The sequence below is a fragment of the Pholcus phalangioides genome, unplaced genomic scaffold (assembly GCF_987345545.1).
Source record: "Pholcus phalangioides strain wild (caught in Gottingen) unplaced genomic scaffold, Ppha-v1.0 ptg000008l_1, whole genome shotgun sequence".
Taxonomy (NCBI): domain Eukaryota; kingdom Metazoa; phylum Arthropoda; class Arachnida; order Araneae; family Pholcidae; genus Pholcus; species Pholcus phalangioides.
This window is the reverse complement of record NW_028301601.1, coordinates 41,910,921-41,934,869: the sequence shown is the minus strand read 5'-3', so window position 1 is coordinate 41,934,869 and position 23,949 is coordinate 41,910,921. Positions and strand designations below refer to the sequence as shown.

The 23,949-nt window shown below is 42.6% G+C and overlaps 1 protein-coding gene and 1 pseudogene across 1 annotated transcript in view; both read right to left on the bottom strand.

Moving 5' to 3' along the window:
* The window catches only part of mGluR (metabotropic Glutamate Receptor), a 375,829-nt gene that overhangs the window by 9,922 nt on the left and 341,958 nt on the right, over positions 1-23,949 (bottom strand). The gene's annotated exons all lie outside the window — the stretch shown is intronic.
* Positions 17,564-18,410, bottom strand: LOC149084299 (uncharacterized; annotated as a pseudogene).

The following is a 23,949-nucleotide window of genomic DNA, read 5'->3' as shown; positions in this document are numbered from 1 at the left end:
TGCTTTCACACGTCTCTTTCCATAGCACGCTGATGAAGGGGGACGAAATAAACAAGATATGTTGTGAAGAGAAGTGGGGGGGGGGTGGCCCCTAGTAATTTATAAACTTAACAAAATTCAGGACGGTTGTTATTGCCTGTTCATTCCGCGGTTACTGCCAGCGGAAGTGTGTTTCTCGCCGATTGAGATCAAATCTTGCCAAACATCGGCGGATTGGCGGGATATACAACAGAGTATCCCCCCAGCGACTTAGGCCGAACACATACTGGGGAGACGACAAAGAGAGCGATTTCAAAAGAGAAAATACATCGAGATCAGCATCGATGTCCCGTAACATACTGAGGAGGCAGAGGAGAGCGAGAATGACCGCAGGCGTTCTGAAGGGTAAAGAAGAAAAGCCTTTGAGCGGGAAACATGACATCTCGCCAACTAGTAACCCTACCAGCCTGTTCATGCCAAATCAATCAGTTTGGCAATATTGGAGGATTCCGATAAACCAGCGGTTCTCAACCAGTGCCCCGCAGATCCCTTAGGGCTCCGTGCAAACTGCCAGGGGTTCCGTGGCCACTCGAGGAAAATAAATTAAAAAAAACAGTAAATTTGAAAAAAATAATTAATATTTTTGAATAATAAAAATAAGTCAGAAACTTTGATGAATAAATAAAAAAAATAGGCGTCTCGGGCTCCGCCATAGAAATTACATACCGGAAAAGGGCTCCGTGGGTCAAAAAAGGTTGAGAAGCGCTGCAATAAACGCGTTAATCCTCAAAAGACTACAAGTCCTGTTTATATATGTTTTTAATGACTTCTTGTATCAAACCGTTGTTTCGAATATTATTGCACAATATGTATAAAGATTGAAATAATTATACTTCAATCAAGATAGAGAGACAATACAATTAGTTAGACACTACATGCCTACAATCCGCAGGAGCTAATTTCGGTACTTTCAAAAGAAAATATCACCGTTAATGAGATGAAGTGAGAAGTTATCTATACACCTCGATGATGAAACCGTAATTTTTTTATGTCCAGCGTATCATTATGAAAATGATTGTTATTAGCGATAAATGTATACGTGGTGGTTAAGCACACATTATCAGTGTGGATCCATTATTTATGAAATCCCAGAATTACAGATTCCTCCTATATGCAGGGCCGTCTTAAGAGCATCATGGGCCCATGGGCCAAAGGATTTTTCTGAGGCCCTGCAAGGCAAATTCCCGAAAATCTCAACCACATCTCACTTTTGTGAAGCCTTTTTTATCTTGAGGTCACACGGTCCTTGCCCTGGTGGGCCCATGCCTTACGACGGCACTGCTTATAACCGGCATGTTCTGTGCATAACCAATTTCAATGAACGCACGGATGCTGCAATCAACTGGTTTCGATTTTTTAAGAAATACAGAGATATGTATTGTGTGTGAGATGTTCATTATTTGCATCAGAGAAAAATCTTGTGCCTCTTTCATAACACACGACATTCCAATTCAAATCCACGGAAATAATAGATATTCAGTACAATAAAATAAAAGAGAAAAAACAGAAACCATGTTTCGACAATGTTGGTAAGCGATGAGCAATCATCACGGTGTTTATTCGTTTTCCTAAAAAACGGGATCTCAAACATTTTCCACCCGCGCCACCTATTTCCCTTATGAAGAGCCATTGGCGTACGCAAAGGGAGGATTTGGGGTTCTAACCCCCCCCCCCAAGGGCGTAGCCAGGGGGGGGGGACTTGGGGGTCTGGTCCCCCCCCGAAATGTGATAAAATGACCGAAAAAAGGGAAAAAGATGGCCAAATCTATTGTTCTGTCACTTTGGTCCCCCCCCCCCCGAAATGAAAGTGGTCCCCCCCGAACGAAATTTCTGGCTACGCCCCTGCCCCCCCCCCCAAGCCAAGATTATAGTGTTATTTTGCCGGAAAAAACGTAAAACCCCCAGAAGGAAAAACAAATTTGATCCCCCCTCCCCGAGAAAATTCTGCCGTACGTACGCCTATGTGAAGAACAGTTGTAAGCAAAGCATTTCTTTGAAAAACCTTTGTCAGGACCACTGCGAAGCTGCACCCCTGACGAAGGTTGGCGCGCACAGTTTGAGAACCCCTGCTAATCCATCAACGTATTGACAAATCAAGGGGCGCCATTCGAGGGAGGGGAGCTTTTGAAAATACAATAAAAATGGTATATGTACATACAAATATATATATAATCTAAAATATATATATACTAGGGGCTCTGTGCCCCTGCAGCCTTTGGCGGCCAACCCCCCCCCCCCCCCCTTCTCATCACAACATGTCTTGTTTATTTCGTCCCACTTCATCAGCGTTATGGAAAGGGACATGTGAAAGCACCAGCTTACTGAAGAAGCGAATTTTACAATAATAAAACAACATAAAACAAATGTGATTCATCATGTACCCCCAGAAAACTTGCCTATGGGGTCCCCAGACTCCAATTCGCTGAATTTTAGCGGGGCCCAGACTGGATTTATCTCGGGCTATCGATGTGTTGCAAATTTCACAATGTTAAACGACAGAAAAGAATGAGATTCATCCAGGGCCCCCAAAATGAAACCTGTAAACATGGGGCCCCGACTTGGAAGCTTGTTGGTCATTCCCCGCTGCAAGTGCCATGAAAAATTTTCATTTGTATTCATTTTACCAACGAATAAAGTCCAAGGCCCCAACCAAGGCCCCAAGGCCCCCACCTGGGACACCAAATACAAATACAAATACAACGCCACAACAGGCAAATTGCCCAACGAGGTGGCTGACTTAAGAACATCATGGATCCCCGAGCCCCTACCTACTACTGCTACACCACACATGCACCCCCCCCCCGCGGAACCCCCCCAACGAATCGGTACATGCGGGAATGTGCGTGTACGTGTAGTGCAACCTGACGTAAAGTTTGTTTCTGTGTAATGCTTGTTACGTGTAGTGCTGTCATCTGCCCCCAGTTTTACTAACTATGAGTGAAGTGTTATGGTTGAATGATTTACCGTTGTAGGACTGTTGCTCTGTGTGGCGAGACTTTTTAACGGGGAGATCGGCTTGCATTTGCGCCTTGAAGTTGGGAACCACAGAAAACCAACTTCAGCCGACCACCACTGTGGGGTTCGAACCCGGATCCTCGCATCACGAGTCCGGCACTATAACCACTCGACCACCACAGCGGCAATACCACCAGTTCGCATACTTTTAGTGGGGGCCCCCAGATTGGCTTTATCTCGGGCTTTCGCTGTTGCAAATTCTAAAATGTTAAATAACAGAAAAAAATGAGATTCATCCAGGCTCCCAAAATGAAACGGTCCTCTGACTCGGAGCTTGTCATACATCCCCACTGTGAGTGCCACGGCAAATGTTCATTTGTATTCATTTTACCAACGAATAAATTCCAGCCCCCCCCCCTCAGTTACCCGTGACCGAATTCGCAAATTTTATGGGGTCCCCAGACTGGATATATCTTGGGCTTCTGCTATCGCAAATTTTTCAATGTTAAAGCAGCAAGAAAACAACGAGATCCATAAAGGGCCCTGGAAATCAAACCTTTTATCTTCCTTAACTTAAGGTATACGTGCAATCCCCCGACCCTGTGTGTTGGGAGCACTGGTGTTAGATGTATATTATACCTCTCGACATGCCCCCCCCCCACAAGGGCAGGGCTGACAGGGGCCGGAACGATTCTTATCAATTTTTGATTTTTCACACTATAAATTAACCATAGAGGGCCCCTGAAAAGCTGGTTTGGGGGCAATGCTGTAGGATGTGGGAGCCTCTCCGTAAATGGACGTAACTTGGTCCCGATGGGTCAAATGGGTCCCGAATATGCTAGAGTTAAATGAATACTTGACCCAAAATCGTAACCGATTTCCGTAACAGAAAAACGTAACAGATTTCCGCCACTCAAAAAACGTCACCCACTTCCGTAACATAAAATCGTCACTAATTTCGGTTGCTTAGAAACAGGCACTTTTCGAGTTTGTGTTTTATATTATAGAGTAGATATACATACATTGAGTTCATGTGTGTTTTCTCTCTCTGCCTTCCCCCCTACCCTGGAAAACGCTGAAATGACGTTCCTGGAAAAATCTCTACAAATTTTTTTGTTGAAATTCTAAGAACATGTTCAGTATTGAGTAGAAAATTAGTGTCGACCAGCAATTCTCAACCTTTTTTCTGAGTCACGGAGCCCTTTTTAGTATATCATTTCTACGACGGAGCCCCGTACGCTACGTTTTTTTTTTTCATTTGGTCATAAAATTTACTGGTTCATTTTACTTTCATCGAGTGAACGCGGAGCCCCCTCAACCAGTGCACGTGGAGCACTGGTTGAGAACCGCTGGTATAGACAATACATAGATAGTTTTCTTTGTAAAAGATTTTTGATGTCTTTGTGGGGAAGAAATGATTTTTCCGCCCCCAGCGACTGCATAATGATTTATAATGGTATATAACTTATGATCTTTTAGTGGTTTTCCAGTTTCCGACAAAAATTTGCCACCCTTTACATTTTGCAGCCCAGGGCAAAGGCGTGGGCATGAAAAACATTGAGAGGGCTGAAAGTTGCCAGTCGTTCCGTGGTGAGCCTCGAGCCCGTATGTAGAAGGGTGCAGTGCCCCGCATTATTTATTCATTAATTGGGGAAGGGGGTTCTCAGCCCCCTAACACAAAATTTATTGGGGGGGGGGTTGAAATAGCCCTTCCCCCCCGCCATGTTCTGGTGCCTACGTCCCATGGCAGTACGTTTGTTATTAAAAACTATTCAGGGACAATTGAAAAGATGAAATTTAAGGGATGGAATTTGCGCCCCTTCTGATACTACGCCCGGGAAACCATACCCCCCCCCCCCCTGCTCCCTTCCTAGTTGCAGAACTGTTCGTTCGTCAGAAGGAAGTTCTCTTGCACATAGTGTAGTTTCCCATGCAAAAAGCGCAATGGGATGGGCAGAAATTTGCGAAATATCTATCTCGTAGTCCCAGTAAGATTTTGAAAAATATTCACGTCTAAAAAAATGACGGGGTAATTAATGCGTAAAATGCTACCACAACAATCGTCAAACTTTTAAATTAGGATAGATTGAGTTAAGCACAATGGGAATCGAAAAGAAGAGAGAGCGCCAAAAGTGGAAAAACATCCGAAAACCCCTTCCTTCCAAATGGGTGGTGATGATGATGATCCCCCCCTCAGAAGTTCTCTTTTTTTTTCCAAGAGAGTGAGGAGAAAAAAAAAGGGGAGAAAACTGACCAATCCCCAAATAGCGTCTGATTTTACCTCGCGATGAAAACAAACCGGCTTGAAAGAGTCGCGTACCTCTTGAGCCGCCTCTTTCTCCTCCTCGTCTCGCTGCCCGAGTATGTGAGGCGCAGAACAAAACAGTACATTTGTTTTCGCCGCTATTTCGTACCTCTTCGCCCACATCCCCAGTATGTGTTCGGCCTAAGGCCGAACACATACTGGGGAGACGACAAAGAGAGCGATTTCAAAAGAGAAAATACATCGATGCTTATCTCGATGTCCCCTCACATACTGACGAGGCGGAGAGAGCGAAAATGACCGCAGGCGTTCCGAAGGGTAAAGAAGAGAAGCCTTTGAGCGGGAAAAGTGACATCTCGCCAACTAGTAACCCTACCAGCCTGTTCATGGCAAATCAATCAGTTTGGCAATATTGGAGGATTCCAATAAACCAGCGGTTCTCAACCAGTGCTCCGTAGAGCCCTTATGGCCTCGTGTGAACTCCCAGGGGCTCCGTGGCCACTCAAGGAAAATAAATAAAAAAAAACAGTAAATTTGAAAAAAATTAATATTTTTGAATAATAAAAATAAGTCAGAAACTTTGATGAATAAATACAAAAAATAGGCGTCTGGGGCTCCGCCATAGAAATTACATACCGGAAAAGGGCTCCGTGGGTCAAAAAAGGTTGAGAAGCGCTGCAATAAACCCATTAATCCTCAAAAGACTACAAGTCCTGTTTATATATGTTTTTAATGACTTCTTGTATCAAACCGTTGTTTCGAATATTATTGCACAATATGTATAAAGATTGAAATAATTATACTTCAATCAAGATAGAGAGACAATACAATTAGTTAGACATTGAATAAAAATACATGCCTATAATCCACAGAAGATAATTTCGATACTTTCTAAACAAAATATCACCGTTAATGAGATGAAGTGAGAAGTTATCCATACACCCCTCGATGATGAAACCGTAATTTTTTTATGGCCACCGTATCATTATGAAAATGATTGTTATTAGCGATAAATGTATACGTGGTCGTTAAGCACAAATTATCAGTGTGGATCCATTATTTATGAAATCCCAGAATTACAGATTCCTCCTATATGCAGGGCCGTCTTAAGAGCATCATGGGCCCAAGAGCCAAATGATTTTTCTGAGGCCCTACCAGGCAAATTCCCGAAAATCTCAACCACATCTCACTTTTGTGAAGCCTTTTTTATCTTTAGGTCCCACGGTCCTTGCCCTGGTGGGCTCATGCCTTACGACGGCACTGCTTATAACCGCCATGTTCTGTGCATAACCAATTTCAATGAACGCACGGATGCAGCAATCAACTGGTTTCGATTTTTTAAGAAATACAGAAATATGTATTGTGTGTGAGATGTTCATTATTTGTATCAGAAAAAAAATCTCGTGTCTCTTTCATAACAAACGGCATTCCAATTCAAATCCACAGAAATAACAGATATTCAGTACAATAAAATAAAAGAGAAAAAAACAGAAACCGTGTTTCGACAATGTTAGTAAGCGATGAGCAATCATCACGGTGTTTATCCGTTTTCCTAAAAAACGGGTTCTCAATCTCAAACATTTTCCACCCGCGCCGCCCATTTCTCTTATGAAGAGCCATTGGCGTACGCAAAGGGGGGATTTGGGGTTCTAATACTGCCCCCCCTTAAGCCAAGATTATAGTGTTATTTTGCCGAAAAAACGTAAACCCCCCCCCCAGAAGGAAAAACAAATCTGAACCCCCACCCCCCGAGAAAATTCTGCCGTACGTACGCCTATGTGAAGAACAGTTGTAAGCAAAGCATTTCTTTGAAAAACCTTTGTCAGGACCACTGCGAAGCTGCACCCCTGACGAAGGTTGGCGTGCACAGTTTGAGAACCCCTGCTAATCCATCAACGTGTTGACAAATACGGGGCCGTCATTCGAGGGAGGGGGGGGCTTTGGAAAATACACTAAAAATGGTATATATACATACAAATATATATATATAAACTAGGGGGGCTCTGCCCCCCCCTGTCGCCTTTGGCAACCAACCCCCACCCCCCTTTTCTCATCACAACATATCTTGTTTATTTCGTCCCACTTCATCAGCGTACTATGGAAAGGGACATGTGAAAGCACCAGCTTACTGAAGAAGCGAATTTTATAATAAGAAAACAACAAAAAACAAATGTGATTCATCAAGTACCCCCAGAAAACTTGCTCATGGGGGTCCCCAGACTCCAATTCGCTGAATTTTAGTGGGGCCCAGACTGGATTTATCTCGGGCTACCGATGTGTTGCAAATTTTACATTGTTAAACAACAAAAATCAATGAGATTCATCAAGGGACACCCAAAATGAAACCTGTCAACATTTCCATGGGGCCCCGACCTGGAGACTTGTCGGACATCTCCCCGGTGAGGAGCTACGAAAATTTTAAATTTTTATCAATTTTACAACGAATGAAATCCAGGGCCCCCATTCAGCAGCAGGGACCGAATATCCGACATCCCCCCTGTGAGTGCCACGGCAAATGTTCATTTGTATTCATTTTACCAACGAATAAATTCCAGCCCCCCCCCCTCAATTACCCGTGACCGAATTCGCAAATTTTATGGGGTCCCCAGACTGGATATAGCTTGAGCTTCCGCTATCGCAAATTTTTCAATGTTAAAGCAGCAAGAAAACAACGAGATCCATCAAGGGCCCTGGAAATCAAACCTTTTAACTTCCCCATTAAGGTATATGTGCAATCCCCCCGGGTACCCCGACCCTGTGTGTTGGGAGCACTGGTGTTATATGTATATGATACATATACATACCTCTCAGCATGACCCCCCCCTTCCCCCACAAGGGCAGGGCTGACAGGGGCCGGAACGATTCTTATCACTTTTTGATTTTTCACACTATAAATTAACCACAGAGGGCCCCCGAAAAGCTGGTTTGGGGGCTCGCCATCTATTCCAGTCTAGGGGCCTTGCTGTAGGATGTGGGAGCCTCTCAGTACATGCACGTAACTCGGTCCCGATGGGTTAAATTTGTCCCGAATATGCTAGAGTTAAATGAATACTTGACCTAAAATCGTAACCGATTTCCATCACTCAAAAAACATCACTCACTTCCGTAACATAAAATCGTCACTAATTTCGGTTGCTTAGAAACAGGCCCTTTTCGAGTTTGTGATTTTATATTATAGAGTAGATATACATAAATTGAGTTCATGTTCTTTGCCTGCCCCCTTCCCTGGAAAACGTTGAAATGACGTTCCTGGAAAAATCTCTACAAATTTTCGTTGAAATTCTAAGAACATGTTCAGTATTGAGTAGAAAATTAATGTCGACTAGCAATTCTCAACCTTTTTTCTGCGTCACGGAGCCCTTTTTAGAATATAATTTCTACGACGGAGCCCCGTACGCCACGGTTTTTTTTTTCATTTGGTCATAAAATTTACTGATTCACTTTACTTCAATTGAGTGAACGTGGAGCACCCTCAACCAGTGCACGTGGAGCACTGGTTGAGAACCGCTGGTGTAGACAGTACATAGATAAAGTTTTCTTTCTAAAAGATTTTTTATGTGTTTGTGGGGAGGACAGGTTTTTTCCGCCCCAGCGACTGCATAATGATGTATAGTGATATATAACTTATGATTTTATAGTGGTTTTCCAGTTTCCGACAGAAATTTGCCACCCTTTACATTTTGCAGCCCAGAGCAAAGGCGTGGGCATGAAAAAACATTGAGAGGGCTGAAAGTTTCCAGTCGTCCCGTGACGAGCCTCGAGCCCGTATGTAGAAGGATGCAGTGCCCCGCTCTATTTATTCATCAATTGGGGAAGGGGGTTCTCAGCCCCCCAACACAAAATTTATTGGGGGGGGTTGAAATAGTCCCCCCCCCGCCATGTTTTGGTGCCTACGTCCCATGGCAGTACGGCAGTACGTTTCTTATTAAAAGCTATTCAGAGACAATTGAAAAGATGAAATTTGAAGGATGGAATTTGCGCCCCTCCTGATACTACGCCCAGGAAACCAGACCAACCCCACCCCCTAGTTGCAGCACTGTCCGTTCATCAGAAGGAAGTTCTCTTGCACATAGTGTAGTTTTCCATGCAAAAAGCGCAATGGGATGGGCGGAAATTTGAGAAATATCTATCTCGTTAGTCCAGTAAAATTTTGAAAAATATTCACGTCTAAAAAAATGACGGGGGGAATTAATCCGTAAAATGCTACCACAACAATCGTCAAACTTTTAAATTAGGATACAAAATTAAGGATCAAAATTAAGGACAAAATTAATTAGGATTTAAATTAAGCACAAAAAATGGGAATCGAAAAGAAGAGAGAGCGCCAAAAGTGAAAAAAAATCCGAAGCACTCCCCCCAAACCAAATGGTGTGATGATGATGATCCCCCCCTCAGAAGTTCTCTTTTTTTTTCCAAGAGAGTGAGGAAAAAAAAAAGGGGGAGAAAACTGACCAGTCCCCAAATAGCGTCTGATTTTACCTCGCGATGAAAACAAACCGGCTTGAAAGAATCGCGTACCTCTTGAGCCGCCTCTTTCTCCTCCTCGTCTCGCTGCCCGAGTATGTGAGGCGCAGAACAAAACAGTACATTTGTTTTCGCCGCTATTTCGTACCTCTCCGCTCACATCCCCAGTATGTGTTCGGCCTTAGTCGCGATAAGAGAAACATTATATAAAAACAATATATATGATACAGCGCAAATAATGTATGAGATATGCGGTATAAACAAAATCTGTGCATGAAATGCTATACATAATGATATTCGTAGCGTTTGAGAATGAATTTGCAAATCAATAATAAATTTAAAATGTCTGAATTAGCAGAGGAAAAAAAAATACGAATACAGACATATGATTAGCGAATGCAAAAATATGTTTACTGAATGCAAAAATATGTATACTGAATGCAAAAATATGTATACTGAATGCAAAAATATGTATACTGAATGCAAAAATATGTATACTGAATGCAAAAAATAGATATAATGAATGAGTTGAAAAATTGAAAGCATACAAAACATATTCACTAAATCTTAGTAGTAGTAAGCGAGTCTTTCAGGAAAATGAACTTTTCTTCCTGATCTTGACACGGTGTTTTTGGGTTTTACAATATTGGTGTCAGTTGTTTTGGGAACAACCATGGAGGGACTAGGCAGAGTCGGTGGTCGAATATTCTCGTCAATAACGTAAGCGGTTTTCACTCTGGCGATTGACACTGTCACAGGTTTATCACTTATCTTGATAACGAACTTCTTGTCGCGTTCCATTACCTCATACGGTCCTGAGTAGGGAGACGTTAGAGAGGGACGGATGTTGTCCACGCGCAGTGGCGTCGGAGCCGGGGGTGCTGTGGGTGCTCGAGCACCCACGGAAGTATGTAGAACGGGTTCGAGCACCCACAGAATTGATTCAAAAATCGAAATTTCCTACATGAATCTCAAGACGGGCACCCACAGGTTCGAAACACTTCCGACGCCCCTGCGCGAAGAAAGACATGCGAACAAGACGATAAATCCTTGTGAATAAACACACTTCTTGTGTTGCGACCAGAAGAAGGGAGAGGTGATAGCTTTTACGCATAATCTCACACAAACGCGAAACCTAGTTTGAGTCAGCTGTTTCCCTATGTGCCTCGGGAGAAAGTAGGTCAGCTGGAAGACGAAGTGTTGTACCGTAAACAAGCTCGGCGCTCGTGGCTTGAATGTCGTTTTTGTAAGCAACTCGCAATACTAGCAGAACTATTGGTAATGATTCTGTCCATCGAGTGTTGTTGTGGGTTTCGAGGGCACTGTTCAGAGTACGATGAAATCTTTCGATCATACCATTTGATTGAGGATGGTATTCAGTTATATGTATTCTGTGAGTGCTGATGATTGCGTTCACGAAAAAGGGTGGATTCAAAGTTTCGTCTTTGATCGGTTGTGATGGTAACAGGAGTTCCGAATCTTGACACCCATCCATGAATGAGAGCTTTAGCTGTAGTTTCAGCTGTCGTGTCTTGCGTTGGTATACATTCTGTCCATCTGGTAAAGCGATCGATGATGGTCATACAGTATTGGTACCCTTCGGATGGTGGCAAAGGTCCAATGAAGTCGATATGGATGTGGGCAAAGCGAGTGTCTGGCATAGCCAATGTTCCCAGAGGAGATTTCGTATGGCGGAAAATTTTGCATTTCTGGCATTTTACGCAGCTGCTGACGGCTTCTTTTATAGATCTTTTCATGCCAGGCCAAACAAGTCTTGAAGAAATAAGTTGTGTAGTTGCTAAGGCTCCTGGATGTGACACATCATGTAGGTGATGAAATACTGTTGTTCGAAGACATTGCGGTACAAATGGTCGAGGACTGGTCTTCGACACATCGCAATATAAATGAACATTCTCGATAGGAAAATATTGTTTTACGATTTACAAAGATGAATCGGTTGATGACAAAATGATTTGCAATTCCTCGTCTTGGGTTTGAGCGTCAGAGAGTTCCTTGTAATTCAATGGTGGTAGTTTAGATAGAGCGTTGATCTCGATCCTGGAGAGACCATCTGCGACAATATTATCTTTTCCCTGGATATGCTGAATGTCCGTGTGAATTGCGAGATGATTGCCTGAGCTGTCTAGGAGAACATTTATCAGATTTCTGCTGAAATGCAAAAATGAGAGGCTTTTGATCGGTATATATGGCGAACTCTCGTCCTTCAAGCATGTGCCTGAATCGACGGACACATGTGTAGATGGCTAACAACTCTCGGTCGTAGGTTGACCACTTTTTCTGACTTGTTGTCAGCTTCATCGACAAAAATGCAATGGGATTCCATCGATTGTCATGATGTTGCATGAGAGATCCACCGATGGCAACGTCAGACGCATTAGTCCACAAACTGATTGGAGCATCTGGATTTGGATGGTGAAGTAGAGTTGCTTCAGCCAATGCAGATTTCGCTTTGTCGAATGCATCCAGGCATGTCTCATCCCACGGAAGAGGTTCTTCACACTTTTTGCGTTGCGGCTTTTTGCAGTTTTGTCGGCCTTCTAACAATTTTACTAAAGGTGCCAAGATATGAGCAGCCTTCGGAATGAATCGACGGTAGAAGTTGAAAGTCCCAAGAATTTTCAGAGTTGTGTGAGAGTGGATGGCGCAGGATATTTTGCGATGGCTTCCACTCGATCTGGAAGATGCTTGATGCCAGTCGGCGAAACCTTTACTCCAAGAAAGTCAACTGTGGAAAGTCCAAACACACATTTGGAAGGCTTCGGCGAGAGACCATAGTCGCTGAGTCGTTGAAAGAGTGCTCTTAGATGATGAAGGTGCTCTTCAGATGATGACGATGCAATGAGAATGTCATCAACAAAAGCATACGTGAATGGAAGATCGCGCTACAATTCATCGATAAAACGTTGGAAAGTAGATGCCGCATTGCACAGACCAAAAGGCATTCGTGTGTACTCGAAGAGACCAAATGGTGTTGTGATGGCCGTTTTGTGTATGTGGGCGGGAAAAATTGGAATTTGGTGATATGCGGAAACTAAATCCACGTGAGAAAAATATTTTTCCCGTGAAGTTCCGCAGTGAAGTCTTGAATGTTCGGGACGCTGTATTTATCCTTGATGGTACGAACATTTAGGGCTCTGTAGTCTCCTACTGGTCGCCAATCCAAAGAATTTTTCTTCGGGACCATGTGTAGAGGAGAAGAGAAACTGCTCTTGGAAGGTTGAATATGACCGAGATTGAGCATTTCTTGAAAAGCTGATTTGGCCGGTTTCATTTTAGCTGGATCCAGCCTGTGAGCTTTAGCAGAGACTGGTGCACCAGATGTTTCAATGTAATGCATGGTATTGTGCTTAATGGGCTGGTCGGGACGTGGTGGCTTCGTGATATCGGGAAATTCAAGTAGTAATTTGACGCATTATTTGTATAGCGTACTTTTAAGTTGAAATTTAATACAATTTATTTCACAGGAATATTAAACATTTTTAAATATGATAATGAGCTGGTTAATGTGACCGACTGGTCTCGAGACAGTTAAGAGAGAGAGAGTGTGTGTGTCCTTATCTTTTGTCGCTTGCTGGACTAGGCAGGTGCCAGCGAGAAGCAGATGCAAGCAAGAAGCAGGTGCAAGAGTTCGCCACACGTACATTATGGATAGACTACATGTACCGTTGAGTCACCTCAGTACTCCCCGTCCAGTGTCGTAGGACACGAGATGTCTTGGGAAACGCACGCGTCTTCCGGAGCGAGTTGTTGTGGTCACGGGTGACTCAGGGGCTTCAATATTATGTTGACTGTCCTCTTCGGCGACAAAAAAGGCAGGCTTAATGCGATCTAGCGATACCCCTTCTTCTTTTCCCTTAATTTTGAGAAACATGTATTTGTCATTTTTTTTAGTGTAATTGATAAAACATGGTGTTGTAATTTCTTCAATTCGCGATAGAGCATCCGCAACCGAATTTTCTGATCCCTTAATATGATGTATGTCAGTCGTAAATTGGGAAATGTATTCTAACTGTCTGTTTTGCCTCGGTGATAATTTTTCCGATTTTTGGCGAAATTCATATATTAACGGTTTGTGATCAGTTAGGATGCTAAATTGTCGACCTTCCAACATATATCTAAAATATTTTATGCTGGCAAATATAGCAAGCAATTCTCTATCATAAGCGCTATAGTTCTTTTCGGTCGAGGAAAGTTTCCGAGAGAAAAAACCAAAGGGTTCTAATGTCTGTCCCACTTGATTCAAGGCTCCCCCATGGCTACATCTGAAGCATCAACGCTCAAGACCAATTGAGCTGTTGGAGATGGGTGCACTAAAAGTACAGCTTCGGCTAATTAATGTTTACAGTCCTCGAAAGCTGTAGAAGCCTCGTCGGACCAATCAATTTTGTGATTAGAATTTTTAGTTGAGCCCTTTAAAAATTCTGTCAAGACATTTTGTTTTTCTGCTGCTCGTGGCAGGAACCTTCTGTAAAAATTTACTAGTCCTAAGAACCGCCTCAATTCTTTCAAGTTGCTAGGTTTATGGTATTCAAAAATGGACTGGACCTTTTCAGGAAAGGGACCTTTTCAGCAACCCTCGCTTATCTTGATACCCTTTTCATTTATTGCATGACCCAAGAATGTCAATTCTTTAAGGCCTAACTCGCATTTAGAGGCATTAAATTTGATACCATATTTGTTTAAGCGATTGAATAGCAACTCCAAGTGACGAAGATGTTCGTCAGCGTCCTTAGAAAAAACTAGAATGTCATCAATATAAACAAAGCAAAAATCTAGGTCTGTAACAAATCTATTTTTCCAATATGGACATTTTTACTAACCCTGTGGCCTTATACCACATAATATGCTTTGTTTGTTTATACGTTGTTAAAAGAAGTTGAGAAGAGAAAATCTATCTTCCAAGAGAAGACAACGTGAGTTGGAATGTGGCTTCCGTTCTGTAAGGTTGTCTGTTTTGAGTGTGCTTCGAAATAAAGTCTTCTTCGTTAAGCTCCGTAGTTTCGTGTATAAATTGGACACCCCTCCAATATTAAGTGCTAAGGGATATTCCGCCACCTCACGGAAAAGAGACGCACCTTCGACGCGACGTCCCCTTATAGGTCTCTTAAAACCTCATCCATGAATCTTTGGAACATCTGAGCTGCATTGCAGAGTCCAAAATTTAGGAATGGGAACTCGTACAGCCCAAATGGTGTGATAACTGCAGTTTTAGGAATATCTTCTTCACGTACTGGAATTGCGTGGTAAGCTCGAAAAATATCTAGTTTAGAAAATATTTTCTTGTCATAAAGCGCGTGAGAAATATCTTGTAAGTGGGGTATAGGGTATCTATCAGGGACTGACTGAGCATTTAGCTTCCTATAATCTCCCACCGGACGTATACCACCAGCTGGCTTATCTACGACGTGTAAGGGCGATGCCCAGGGGCTCTTTGATGGCCTAAAAATGCCTGTTTCTAACATGTATTCAAATTCTTTTTTGACTAGATCAAATGTTTTAGGATGCAGTCGTCGGACTTTGCAATGAACAGGTGGTCCTGTCGTCTGGATATGATGCTCCGTAGAATGTTTAACTTCTTTAAAATTCAATGCCGGATTTGTGATATCTGGGTATTTTCTCAGGAGGTCATGATATGGAGAAAATCCGTCTATTGTTTTCACCGCGGCTTGAGAGCAAGGCTTGGAATCACCTGCAATGCTGAGATTAGTAGTAGAATCTATGAGCCGTTTCCTTTTTAGGTCCACTAATAGACCGAAGTGTTGTAGGAAATCAGCGCCTATTTTGGTTACAGATACCTCAGCAATCACAGAATTCCATTTGAATGATCTACGCAAGCCCAAGGAAAGGTGTAAAACGGTTGTGCCATATGTTTTTATTTTGGAATGGTTGGCTGCAAAAAGTACCAGATCGGTGGCTCCATGAGCACCTTTTCGTGGTGGTATATACGAAACATCACTTCCTGTATCAATCAAGTAACTACAATTTGTTTGTCTGTCGTATACCTTTAACCGATGGCTGATACTCTAACCCTTATTTTCGCGACCACCTGTATCCGTACAGGCAGTGGCCGCTACTCGTTTCCCTGAGAGAAAGAACACGCTTGTTTGCATTTGAAAGAAGCAGCACCGAAACGGTTATGGTAATAACAGAGGCCATTGTTTGGGTTATTAGCATGAGGAAATCGGTGGCCTGAACCACTGCGGTTTCGGTTGCGAGACCAATGACGTTTATTTTTGAAGCGAGGTCGGTTTCTGTCCCTAGACAGTCGCTCTACTTGCAAGCTTAAGTTTTCGATTTGTTTTTGCAAGGAACCCAAATTAGGTGACGACACAGCGGTCAGTTCTGACTCTGACGGATTTATTGAATAAACCGTATGTTCTGCGGATACCTCATGGATTTTGTCAGCTATAATGGCTAATTGGGATAATTCCTCTCTCGGAGCCGAAAGGATGGTTTGAATTTCAGACGGTAGTCTTTGTAGCCAAAGATTTTCCAAAAAATCATCGTTTAATTTATCTTTTGCCAGTTCCCGCATTTGCCGCAGTAAAAATGATGGTTTTTTATCCCCTAATTATAGGTCACTGAGCAATTTTTTTATTTCCCGACTTTCGGAGTCAGCGAACTCGGCTATGAGCCGTTCTTTCAGAGCTTCATATTTGTTTGTCTCAGGGGGCCGATAGAGTAAATCACTCACGTAACTAAGAGTGTCTGAATCAACCGACGCAACTAAACTAGCAAATTTTGTTTCGTCTTGTGTGATGCCTGACATAAGGAAAGCTGATTCGACCTGAAAAAAACCATAATCTTATGTTTTGTTTCCAAAAGGGGGGGGGATGGAGGATTCGTAACGCGACACGATTGACTTGCGGAGGATCAGCGTTATCTACCGACATGTTTATGAAAAATATGAGTGCGGATGCTCGCGAAAAGAAGAAATATAACACACTAACCTCGTATACGTTCTTGTATCTTTGTATTCGTCAGAGCAGAGTTCGTTGCCTTCTTTAGCTTTCAATCCAGAGAGGAAATAAATGCACAAATTTATGATGAGACATTTTCTTGGTTCCGCTAGCGATAGACATTTTGCTTGGTAGATTTTGAACTTTCTTAAATAATCCAAGGTTAAAATTTCGAAGCACCCATGGCTTGTTAGTTCAGCTAGCTTTTAGGTTGCATGAGTTTAAACCCTTAGGGTCACCACTGACGCATTATTTGTATAGCGTACTTTGAAGTTGAAATTTAATTTATTTCACAGGAATATTAAACATTTTTAAATATGATAATGAGCTGGTTAATGTGACCGACTGGTCTCGAGACAGTTAAGAGAGAGTGTGTGTGTGTCCTTATCTTTTGTCGCTTGCTGGACTAGGCAGGTGCCAGCGAGAACCAGGTGCAAGAAAGAAGCAGGGGCAAGAGTTCGCCACACGTACATTACGGATAGACTACATGTACCGTTGAGTCACCTCAAATTTGTGATAGATGCTATCTTCCGATACCACTTTAACAGAGAAGATCTGTGTTATTTAAATGTCCCGAAACTTCCAATTTGGTATTTAAATCAACTAATTTCCTACTTCTACGATCGGGTAATAAGTTGAAATAATGAAGTAAGTCGGCTCCAATGATCGCACATGACACATCACAAATGAAAAACGAAAACACAAACGGTTTCCTAAGGCCTAAATTTAAGGTGAGTAATTTGCGGCCATATACTTTAATTCCGGTGCAGTTTGCAGCTTTGAAATTTTGAATCGGTGCTAATTTGAAATCATTTTTGGTTGTCGGTATAAGAGAACAGTCACTACTAGTATCAACGAGAAAGCGAATGTTCGTTTTACGATCGTGAATGAATAGGCGACGGGAACTTACCGGCAAGTGGCATGTCGCCACTACCCCTGGCCGTTGTCGTTTCCCTGATAGGAGCATGGCTTTGTACACTTCCTCGCGTTGGAACGGAACTTGCGATGATACCAACATACGTCAGAAACACTCGCGGGGCTTTTCCGTCGAAAACGGGACTGGTTTCGATCACGAGAATGACGCCTGGCTCGTCTCAAGACAGCAACTTCTCTCTGCAGTTGTTGTATTCCCTCCATCAGTTCAGAATTCAAGGAAGCTGCACTAGCTTGAGGGATTGATGGCTTCGTAATTTCCTTGATTTCGATCGGCGTTGACTCCAGGATGCGATCCGCGACTTCAGCTGCTTTCTGTGGTGTGAGTGGCTGTATGGCTGCTAGAATCGAAGTAACATTCGGCAGAAGCTGCTGTAGGAACAGTTCCAAGAGAAGGGAGTCGGTAATGTTGTGATTTTCCGCATGACGCTGCATGATTCGGAAAGTTCGGACGGTTTCCTATCACCTAACTGTTCCCCGGAGAGGAGACATCGAATTTCTTGCGTTTTCGATTCGCCGCATCGTTCGATGATGACCGCTTTCAGTTCTTCATACGGGCTGACTTTCCCGCGCTGCATGATTAAATCGCGTACCATTGTAGCTATTTCCGGTGGCAGGTGAGAAACGCAGTGGTTGTACATAGTTTTTGAGTCCGTTATCGTCTTCGGTGTTGCGAGTTCGAAGGTAGCTTCGCACATTTCAAACCACAAGGCGGGATCCGACGTGGTAAAAATTGATATCCTTATCGCAGACGCTTCTGCCATGTCGAAAAAGGAAAACGATCCCGTGAAACCACGAGGCGAATGAGAAACGATGAAGAAATCCTTCACATACCTAAAAGGCTATAAGTAGTCTTGGTCACCATTATCCTGTTGGTGAGTGATGGAGGTGTTGAGAAAAATCATGGTTATGCCAATTAAATAAAATATTTATTACTATATAATTTATAAACTTAACAAAATTCAGGACGGTTGTTATTGCGTGTTCATTCCGCGGTTACTGCCAGCGGAAGTGTGTTTCTCGTCAAGCGAGATCAAATCTTACCAAACATCGGCAGCTTGGCGGGATATACAACACTTACTTTTGAGTTGGATATCCATGCAATGACATTGATTTCAACTTTTTATTTATATCTTCTCAAGCATGAAAATTAATGTCTCTGTATTGTCTTTTGATATTCAACTGCATAAATTCATATACTTTAGAATGTTTTAAAATTAATTATGGGCCCGTAAAGTACATCAAAGAAATTTCACAGCTTTAATTAAGCCTTTTTGAAAGCTGAAACAGGCAGATGGATAACTTGAAGTTCAGAGCGGGATCGAAATACTTAACGCCCCTTAAAAAAGGAAAAAAAAATATATTCATTTCTACGTTTCTTTAAATCTAGATTTGTTTATTTCATGAGTCGCGCAGGAAGTCGCCATATTGGTTAAAGACACGGTTTGTATGTCCCTCAAAGAAAGAGAGAGCGAGATATCACGTGATCCAAAAAGCCTCATTAAAGAAAACCCGGGCAGCGTCGGGTATTCCAGCTAGTATTATATAATGCACTAATGATTATGTGGTGCAGTAGTAACTATGCAAAAATTATTCAGCATCAATTAAACATTTTGAAATTAATTTTATCCCTGTTTTCATTCGCAAACCGAAGAGTCTGAACATCCATGTCGGGGCCCAAATCAGATATCGGGGGGGGGGGGGGTATCCGTGACTTGGATCAAAGACATTTTGTTAATCAGTGAACGCATGTTGTTTAAATGTTGGAGCTCCTGGGCAGGGCCGTAACCCGGAGTGGAACGGGCGGGTCTGGTGCTCCGGGGCTAAATTTTATCCTCTAACCTTTCATTACAAGGGGGTGCCGAAATACTTGCTTGACCAAGCATCTATTTGCGGTCCTGTCCCAGGGAAAATGTTTCACTTCCCCATGCGGAAATCAGGCCCTGTTCTATGTTCAACAAGTAATGTGGGCAGGGCCGCAACCAGATGCTTGGTCAGCTAAGTAAGTACATATTCTGGCGTCCCCTTGTAATCAGGGTCGTAATGTTGATTGAAGGAGAGGTGAAAGGGTGAAATTTGCCCCCTCCCGGACCAGACCCGCCTGCTCTCCCCTAGTTGCGGCTCTGAATGTAAGGCTGAGGTATAAGAAAAAAATGAAAACAACTTATACATTCCCACTGAACGTTGAATATCAAAAGGCCATCTTTTATGGGTGGGAAATTTTTTTTCCCCATTGTGATAATTTCTTTTCCGTTTCTCTTTTTGATTTTACAAACGTGCATACTTTCCATTGATTTAACATAGCATACATGGGTCGAAAAAAAAATCTGTCAAAAATAAAAAAAACTTTCAAAAAAAAAAAAAATATATATATATATATATGTATATACACACACACACATATACATACATTGATAATCAGCAGTATTTGGGGCATCTACTCAGAAAAAAGGATAGAGTTTTGTGAATTGGAACTATGCAAAAAAGATTATCAACAAACAGTAATTTTACTCAATGTTCCAACGGTCGGGTGACGTCACTTGATTTTTCGAAAAGAGTAGCTAGAAAACCGGTTTTAGGGCACCCCCTGCACTGTAGCACCAGTGCCCATACGACAAGAGCTCAAGGTCAAATGATCGGACCTTTTGAACCACCGCCGAGTGGTGAGGGATGCAGGAAAAGCTGAGAAAGAACTTCTGAAGGGTGCTGCTCCTCAGGGCTGATGTTCCTGCCCCTTTGTTATGGAATCGTGTTCTGGATGAGCTGTTGAAAATTAAGTAGCCCTCAAACGTCAAAGTTCAGGCTTATACTGACGACCTTTTGGTGATTGAATCTGCCCCTACTGTCAAAGGATCAGGTGATCTAGCAGAGGAAGCCAATAATAGTGTCAAATTGGCTGCACATGCATAAGCCCATTCTCGCTATGGCTAAGACAAAATTCTTATATCAAAGAAGGATATATGATATGGATATCAAAGAAGAGGCTTCCCACTATCTGGTTCCAAGGAAAAACCATCAAGAAAACGGACGTGCTAAGTTATTTAGGTGTTTTTATCGATAAGCAACTTAACTGGGAAGATTACATCAAAGCACAGAAGAGAAAGGCGTCAGGTGTTCTTCAGAAGATGCGCCTGATGGCCGGACCACAGTGGGGACTGAAACGGGCTCTGAGGAAATCACTCTACTTGACTGTGGTTGAGCCTATGATTGCTTATGGAGCTTCAATATGACATTTTGCCAAGGTCCAGATGTTCAGACGGCTCAATTCAATAGAAAGACTCTTCCTCATATATATCTCTGGTGCGTACAGAACTACACCTAGGAATGTTCTTCAGGTGATTCTGGGGCTTCCGTCGTTATCCCTGAAGATAGAACTCCTGACAAGAGCCACGCGTCTTCTCTAAAGCTTTACATGTTATGTGCATTGCTAGAGGGAACATTGGTCCCGGAAGCATATAAGCGATCCCTACATTTCTAGCTACATTGTAGAAATTTAGCGCATCGTGATTAGCCGAAATGAGTGATGAACCACTACTCATGGTGAAATTTTTGCTGGCGACATTAAACAGTAGATACATTCAATCATGCTTGATTGCGACATCCACTGTTGGATTATTGGTTATACATAGTATGAGGCTCACATACCGAAGGTTTTGTGTTCGATTCCGCCTGAAACCTATCCAAATTTTTTTTTCATCCTTCCATCTTTGCTGTAATTTACTGATTTACTAAAAATGTTTCCATTTTTGTTTCAATGGAATTTGATTTAATCAAATGCTGTTCACGTGCATCGAGAAGACGATAATAACGGCTCGCGATGTTGGGCCCAGCTATCATTTACTGATTCAATAAGAAACGCTTTCATTCTTCGTTAATGAACTTTTAAATTCAGTTTCGCCCAAAACTCCGCCTCTCGTGACGTCTTGCTAGCTTTTTTGCTCGCAGTAACCAATCACCGGCGTGCTAATGCTTCCTGTGTTACCAAGAGAGTAGGGATTGTAATTACGTATCCCGGACACCCTTCGAGCAGAAAATTATAGACTGGACCTCACAACCTGTAGAATCTCTGCAGGCCAATCAAGTAATTCTAGATTCTTCGGTACACCTAAGGAGAAATCCGTCGTATGACTGCACTGACTACACTGATGGCTCTAAACTGGAATCAGGTACAGGAGCTGCGTGTATAAAAATCGTGGGAACGGAGATCGTGGATAAATGGGTTACTAAACTAAAAGAAAATAACTCAGTATATCAAGCTGAGATGTTCGCTATATTTACAGCAGCTCTGGATGCAGCTCAAAAAGGACGCAGAATGTAATAAGATCGGATAGCCGTTCGAGTATCCAGGTCATTCTAAACCGGGTTCTGAAAACGCAATGGCCAGAAGGATCAGGAGTATAGTTGTATCTCACCCATAAATACGCATCTCCTGGGTAAAAGCTCACAACAGCCAGTGGGGAAACGAGCTAGCGGATGCTGTGGCCAAAGAAGCGACCATTACCGGAGTCTTTTGCAACGAACTCTTATATCCAGATTCTTACATCAAATCACTCCTCTGGATGGACATGATAGCAAATTGGCAACTGGATTGGAATATGCCGGAGGCGTCAGGAAGATAAACTCATGAAGTTATAAAGAAAGTAGATACTAAGGTCACGCAAGCTCATCCGGGTGTTTCACGAAGGATCCCTAACTTTGAAAATGAATAATTCGGAAACGGTAATAGATTAGAAGCATGAAACCAGTGGTACGTTTATTAAAAGAAACTGCTAGAATCTGATACAGAAACCTCAAAATTTTTAGTTACAAATTGCGCTGATAGATGGCGCCTCAGATGGCATTACAGATCCCTATAAAGAGAGCTCAGACGCCGAAAACGATCAGTCGTCGAAGATTTCGCTGTTGAAACGTGACCGCTATTAGCGTATAGTGAGAGAAATTCCGGAAGTGATGTATTCCATGGAGGTGTGTTTATTGTGTTGTTGTACCACCGATTAAATGACAGCCTTACTGCCACAAGGAGAAGTTTTCAAACGCGATTTCAAGTCGAAAGAGGCCCAGATGGTTCGTGAGCTATTCGAAAAATTTCAACAGACAGGCAATGTGGCCGATGCGTTAGTCGGAAATGTGGGTCCCACCCATTCCATCATTACACCTGAAAAGACACTTGCTGCAGTTATTGAGCGTCATCCGAATAAATCTGTCCGCAGACTTGCAACTGAATCCGTAATCACGCCATCCAGCACGTACAGAATCCTGCAGGTTCACATGTGCAAGATATTGCATATGTTTCCGTACAAGATTCAATGCCGGCACGCCGTACCAGTTCGTGCTGAACGACAACGAGAGGATTTCGCTAACGAGATGCTCAAAATGATTGACGGTTCTGGTTTCGATGTCGCCCGAATATTGTTTACAAACGAGGCGCATTTTCTGGATGGTATCGTTAACAGACACAATTGGCGATTTGGGGGTACTGAAAACCCACATTTGTCTCACGTACAACCACTCCATTGCCCAAAAATTGCCGTTTGGGCTACAATCTCCTGCAAAGGTATCATTGTGCCCTCTTTTTCTTGCGAGAAACGGTGACGACTGACCGGTATATTGCGCTTTTGAAACAATTTGTCGCCACTCAACAGCGTTGGACGATCGACCAGGTCCGGCGTGGTTCATGGAGGATGGGGCTCGCCCACACCGTACACAAGCCGTTTTGACTTTTTTGGACGAATACTTAGATGATACAGTTATTACGTTGAACTATTCCACAGTTAAGGGCATGGACTGCCATCCGTATTCATCTGACCTCACCCCCTGCGACTACTTTCTGTGGGGCACACTGAAGGACATTGTTTAAAGCAATAATCCTTTGACGGACGAGCTGGAGGAGGCTATTTGTCAAGCTTGTGTGTCAATTTCCATGCACTACAGAGAGTCACTGACAATTTCATTCTTCGTTTGTGAGATCGTGTGTTGTGTGAAAGGTGCACGTTTTGAATCGCTCTCCATGTGAATGCAACTAGGGTTGCTTGCATTACCCACTATGTACACTGTACAGTAGGGTGGGTCGAAAAAAATGAAATTCTTATTTTGAAATCGTTATAGTGCGGAAAAGTTGCCTCCATTAATAAGAAGAAAAACGACGTAAAAATTTTTAAAATCGGTTGATATCTTCCGGTCGCGCATCGGGCTTGAAGCTTATGGAAATTGACGAAATCGAACATTTTTCTGAAATTTTTTAATATTAGATAAAATTCTATGATCGACACGCAAAAGTTTGTTGCGCTTATTTCATGGTTCAATAAAGTAAAATAA